Source organism: Bidens hawaiensis, unplaced genomic scaffold (assembly GCF_021521415.1).
Source record: "Bidens hawaiensis isolate Kalapana, Puna unplaced genomic scaffold, B.hawaiensis_p1.1 tig00006302_1, whole genome shotgun sequence".
Classification (NCBI taxonomy): Eukaryota; Viridiplantae; Streptophyta; class Magnoliopsida; order Asterales; family Asteraceae; genus Bidens; species Bidens hawaiensis.
The window spans coordinates 1,274,196-1,281,328 of NW_027491421.1; positions in this window are offsets into that span (position 1 = coordinate 1,274,196).

Consider the following 7,133-nt stretch of genomic DNA (forward strand, 5'->3'; position numbering starts at 1 on the left):
AACGTTTTAAGTTTTGAACTGAACATTTCATTTTTGTTAAGAACGTTTAAACCTAATATTTTGAACAATTTATCCACCCCGTCCACCATCGAAACCACCATCCACAGTCGTCATACATCGTCGCCTATTGTTGTTCACAGGTTTGTTTATCTTTTGATAAGAATTGAAATTGATGAACCTAATTGATCAATTGACCTTGAAATTGATCTAATTAATCATCAATTTGAAGATTCAATCGACTAATTTTGAGTTTTGAGTGATGGTTTTAACCTTGAATGTATCAGGATCTAAGCCTGAAAGTTTTAGGTTAACCTTGAATGTATCGGGATTTAAGCCTGAACATCTTATACTTTTGTTACGAACTTCTTAGCCTTTTATTCTGAACTTCTTAGCTTTTCTTCTTAACTTTTTTTTTTCTAAGCTTCTTAGATTTATTTACTGAACGTCCTAGCTTTTTGTTCTGAACGCTTGTTTTGAACTGAACATTTCATTTTTGTTAAGAACTTTTAAACATAATATTTTGAACAATTTGTCCACCGTCCACCGTCGAAACCACCATCCATAGTTGTTATACACCATCGCCTATTTTTGTTCACAGGTTTGTTTATCTTTTGATAAGAATTGAAATTGATTAATCTAATTGATTAACTGACCTTGAATTGATCCAATTAATCATCAATTTGAAGATTCAATCAATCAATTTTAAGTTTTGAGTGATGGGTTTTAACCTTGAATGTATCAGGATTTAAGCCTGAAAGTTTTAGGTTAACCTTGAATGTATCGGGTTTAAGCCTGAACTTCTTAGATTTTTGTTATGAACTTCTTAGCATTTTCTTCTGAACTTTTTTTGTTCTGAACTTGTTAGACATTTGTTCAGAACTTCTTAGCTTTTCTTCTAAACCCTTTTTTGTTCTAAGCTTCTTAGATTTTTGTACTGAATTTCCTAGTCTTTTGTTCTGAACATTTTAAGTTTTGAACTGAACATTTCATTTTTGTTAAGAACGTTTAAACATAATATTTTGAACTCTAACAGAGCTCAATTTAGTTTATTATTCTACCATTTCATAATCAACTGATGATTCTCAAGCCTCCTACACATTAGATTTATTAAATTATCAATTTTTTTTATCAATTTGAAGATTCTTGATGTTAAACGACGTTCTATTTTGATTTTGATTTTTATATATAGGGTTAGTATCATTTCAGAACTTCAAAAAAGTTAAGAATTCTAGAAACTCATAACAACTAAACATTTTTTTTTTAATTTTTTTCATATATTAACATTGGTTGCGACCAATTTTACCATATTTTATATAAAAAAAATTTATTACATATATAAATAACAAGTTTACATATTTGTAAAATTTATGTAATAACAAATTTACATGTATGTAAATAAAAATTTAGAGATGTGTAATAACTAATTTTCGTAATTGTAATCATAAATGTAGACATAAAAAATGAAAACTACAGTCAAATAACATTAACATACAAAAATTTTTATATAAAAACGTTTGTTATTAATGGCTCCTTCAAGTTCTTAAATAATTTAAGAGTTCTGTAATGATACTCATCCATATATATATATATATATATATATATATATATATATATATATATATATATATATAGGGTGAGGATCAAGAGAAAACTTAAAAACTCTTAAAAATTATTTTTAGTTAAAAAATAAAAATTATTTTCAAATTTCTGTTTTTGCCATTATTCTTATATTTTGTTACCCTTCACTCGAAAAATAAAAAAAACAAAAAAAAATGTTGTAATGCACATACGTATTACTGTATGTATTTTTATGTTTAATACTGTTTAATTGCATATATTCAATATTTGTTTATTGTATATGTGTAGTAGTATTGTATTATATACTAAAAAAAAAGTCGCTGTAGTACGCATGTGCGTTAATGTTATATTACACATATTTACTAATGTGTATTCGATGTACGTATTAGTCTTATATTTCATATATACAATAGTGTGTATCAAATATGTGTAATAGTGTTGTACTCTATGTAGTACAACACTTTTGCATATATGCAATGCATACTATTGCACATGTGCACTACACCGACGAGGTTATCGACAAGTTTTTTTTTTTCTCTTTGGAAACAATAACAACATATAAGAATTTGGAAAAAAAAGAAACTACAAAATTTTTTTTTTAAGTTAAAAATAATTCTTTAAGAAGGGTTTTCATTTGATCCCACCCTATATATATATATATATATATATATATAGGCAAAGTATAGAATGAAAACTCACTTGAGTTGTGAAAACCCTATGTAACATCGTTTTTTTTTTGTTACATGTAATATATGTTGTTACATTTAATATAAAACATCGAAAATATAAAAAAAAATGTTTTGCTATTTTTTTACATTTTTTTACTTATTTTTATATATGTTTTCAGGAGAGAGAAAATGTTTACATTTTTTTATTGACTTTAATTGTGGTCATCTTTAATTAAAAACATGTGGTTGAGAATGAGTTTTTAGAGTTTTCACAACTCAAGTGGGTTTTTATTCCAACCTAACCATATATATATATATATATATATATATATATATATATATATCTTAAATATTTATAAACAAAACCTTTAAAAGATCTCTAGTTGCTTCCTACATCCTCTTAAGCCATCATATTGTTTTATTTATAAATAGAGGCTTCTTATGCATTTTACCCGAACTCACGGGTATGGGTCTCACCAAACCCAGATAACCCTTAAACGGGTTATAACATCTCATTATATTAAAAAATTCATCATCATCATCATCATCGTACTCAGTAAATTCTACCAATAGCAAAGATATGGTAGGGACTGAGGAGGGTAAGATGTAGACAACCTTACCTCTACCCTGTAGGAATAGAGAGGCCGCTTCTAGTGAGACCCCCGGCTCGATAATAGTTTTGCGTCACGCCTTGGACATAAGGCACATAACACTCAACCATCGGCACACCGACCGATTGGTGTCTGTACCCTTGTCTTTCGGCTATTAACGCCACCACACATGATGCCTGATTAACCTTCCGCCACTTTTAACGTTATTTTCACGAGATTATTAAAAATTAATCTCACCAAATATTTGATATGAAAATTCTATAAAACAGGGATACACTAAAAATTAATATCCAATTTTTTTAATAAAAGATATTATTTATAATTAAGAAACAACTTTATAGTAAAAAAACAAGCGGGCCATGGGTCTCACCAAACCCAGATAACTTTTAAACGGGTTATAGCATCTCGCTTATTTGTGAAACACTTTCATCATCAAACCGTAAGTATATTATTAACTTCATTAAAATAAAATTAAAATCCAAAAAAATATATAAACATTATAAACAAAAAATGAAAACAACCCCTGTAATACGGAAAATAATACCTAATGTGTGTGTAAATATATAGACACACACATGAACAAGTATTTAGCATGCATTTTGATTGGAATAAAGTTGAGCATACGCATGATAGTAGATATATACACATCCATAAAATATTTTGTCATGATTATACAAGTGTAATACATTTCTTTTATTCTAATCTGAATGACCTGCTCAAATGGTCATGCTTGAAGGTTGATCTTTTTGTTGTTTAATTCTTGGAACTTTATAACTTGTTTGTTCGATAATATTCTACTTTTATTTATTATGCTTTTCAAATATAGAAAGTGATATAAAACACGTAACTACGTAAGTAAAAAGAACTTGTTGTATACATGGAAATATCCTATAAATGGAACTTTGGAGGTAAGTTTAGGAGCTTTAAAAATATACACATTTTCTTTTAAATTTGTATCTTTTGTTTTATTTTTATAATCTCATATTTATCATACTTGTATTATAGACTTACACTTATTAACTCACAATATATAATATTATAATGAAGAATAAACTTGTATGTCTTCTGATTGGTATGCGAGACAAAGACAAGAAACTTAATATAACACAAAGCTTATCAACTTAAAAACTACTCTTCTTTTAGTTTTGTAGTGTTGTGATTCGATTTCGTGCATGATATGTGAAGAGGTAGGTCTCAGCAGAGCCCAGTTGGACTCGCAAGACTCACCTTGAAGAGGGACGTCTGCGCAAAGACCAACTGGTTCCGCAGGACCCACCATGCTCAGAGAGATGAAGACCTTACGCGCATACGCCAGCTGTTCCTGCAGGAAAAGCCTCCCAATGGTGAAGTACCCCGCCTGTTCCCGCAGCTGCGGATACAAGCCATCAGCGGAGGCTACCCGCACTAATAGCAAGGCTACACGCACAAGGCACTAACTCTCAATAATTCAGTAATGTCACCTGAAGAAGGAATGAGCAAGCCGGGAATACTCCCGCCCAAATGAGCCAGTCCGTACGCTTCTGGAGGATCTTTTGTACTATACCTGCCAAGGTATGGACAAAATGGACAAGATCTGACCAAAGCAGCGATAGCTCACTGACAACAGTACGACGAGCAGCACGCTCTAGTACTTAATGTCACTATCAGCCGCTGCCTACTCACCAACCCTTGTCGTGGCACGTACATAGCCTGCAGTTGGTGGAAAAGGAATAGTACACAGCCGGCCATGTCACTATCAGCCGCTGCCTACCCACCAACCACCAGCATGGCACGTGCGTAGCCCAAAGTTGGTAGAAAAGGAATATTATACAGTTGGCTGTACCTGCTTGGAAACCTACCTTCGGCTATAAATACTCCAACACCTTGGAACGGTATGGATATCTTATCATATATCTTATATCTTATATCATATCTTATACCATCATATATCTGCTCTAGCTATTTCTCTTAATATACACATATTCAGAGCAATCTAGTCTGATTCTCACGCCGGAGGGTGGTCACAAGGAGGTACCCCCCCTTCTCAGTGACGAGCTCACGGTGTTTGTTTTGCAGGTCATCAGAAGAATAACCATCTTTGCCGGACCTAACCCTCGTGGGAAACATCTACTTAACCCCCAGATTATTCGTAATCTGCCGGGGTCACTTAGTGTTTCTTCATTGGCGACATCCGTGCATAAAAGCTAGAACTAATTTTCTCAGTTTTTTCAAAACCTCTGGAAAGATGGTTAAGGTTACTCCAGTGCCAAGGCCCGCGAGTGACCAAGAAACTCCGGTAACCACAACCCCAGCTACTGGGGGGAACACCGGCGAGTACCCAATATTTATGAACACTACCCCGGTTACCCAAGCCGGGGCAAGTGCAGTAAATAATCCTCCCCTGGGATTCACCGATACCCAGTTGGAGAGACAACAGACGAGGCTCCCCCGCCAAACACTTGATCAAGTTAAAGCGTGGGCGGAAGCACGTCAGAAGGAATTCCAAGCTGAGTTGGATGAACGCTTACGTTCACTCCAACAGGCTGACGAATTCGGAAGCACTCAACAGCTCAACATGAGTAATGAGTGCGAGTATGATAAAGATTGGGAAGAATCTGACAGGGACGCAAACCCGCGCCATAGGGCGAAAGGGAAGCGTAAACAAGCAGACTTCCAACCAAGGAATTTTGGAGAAACCTTCAAACCAAGGAACGCGGGGGGAAACCCACGGGACTTCTCCAAAACCTTTAGACCAACTGTTGCAAATGCGGGAACATCCAAATTTGCAAGGGACATTGCGGAAGCAATTGCCCCGAAAAGTGCCAAACAAATGTCCAACATAGGCACATATGATGGTATATCTGACCCAGACGATCATTTGAACAGATTCATAACGGGGGCAACCGTCAGCAATTGGACGGAACCCACGTGGTGTTACATGTTCCAAATGACGCTTGTTGGGGCAGCCAGAGCGTGGTTTGACCGTCTACCGGTCCACCACATCTACGATTGGGCAGACTTCCAACAGAAGTTCAGCCAACACTTCAGCCAACAAAGAAAGTATACCGAAGAGCAATGGACGATCCTCAACTGCATCCGAGAGGAAGATGAGTCTTTACTAGACTTCATCACTCGCTTCAACTCAAAGAAGCTGAGTCTGGGTACCATAAGCGAGGATCTTATTCGCGCAGCTTTCATCCAAGGCGCCGAATACCCAGAGCTTATCCGCACATTGACGGGTAAAGACGGCATGCCATCCACATGGGATGCCATCATGACAGCAGCTAAACGCTTCGCGGAAACGGAAAAGCAACTGGGTAGAGATCTTCCCCAGAGCACAAACCTCTACACTCAAAAAACAAGAGAAAACAACGTCCTTACCGCCCGACAAAACAAAAAGAGGAAGCTTGGTATTTAGCAGTCAAGGGTAAACTTTGGCACCTCATCCGGCTCGCACCAGCGGTTAGGCGGAAAGGATAACATGCAGTTGTCGAACCGGAACTCCAGATGGACGCCACTCACCAAAAGTGTCACCGAGATATTCGCCACTGAGAGGCTCCCATGGCCAGAGGCTCCAATAATCCGACAGCGTCCAAACGCTGATCAAAGCAAATCCTGTGACTTCCACAAGACAAAAGGCCACACCACGGAGGAATGCGTAGCCTTGAAGGACGTCGTCGAAGCATTTGTCAGAGATGGGAAACACACACACCTCGTGGCGTAATGAACGCTAAGCAGGCTAATGCGTGTAGAACCCTAGTTGGGGAAGCACGAATGAAACTGCAGCTTCAATGTTGGAGACTACATACTGCGTAAACAACGAGATGCCGAACCAGGTGCATATCGGCTCGAAAGGCTCGATGACACCCCCATCCCAAGAACATGGAAGGGAGCTAAATTACACAGGCTGCATGTAGATCAATTCCAAACTTGTAAAGAAAAGGTCTAGAGCCACTTCTAATGGAAATGATTCTCCTTATCACATTGACGCTGATGGTCTTACATTTATACTTATGATCTGACCACACTGATATGCCGGTATTCACCGCATAAATAAGTGGGGAAGGAAGTCGTTGCGTGTGGACAGCGGCAAAACCCGCATAAACACAAAAAACGGCAAAAATTTCTAAGGAAAAGATGAGGAAAACCTTCACGCAGGTCAGTTATAGGTAAAGTTTGGTCATCCCACTAAAGGAAAGTGACGGTCCTACCCGCACAACTATGATAGAGGAAACTGAACATTAACCTATTGACAACCGCGCGTCGAAAGGTTAACTTATTCAAAACACTGATGCCG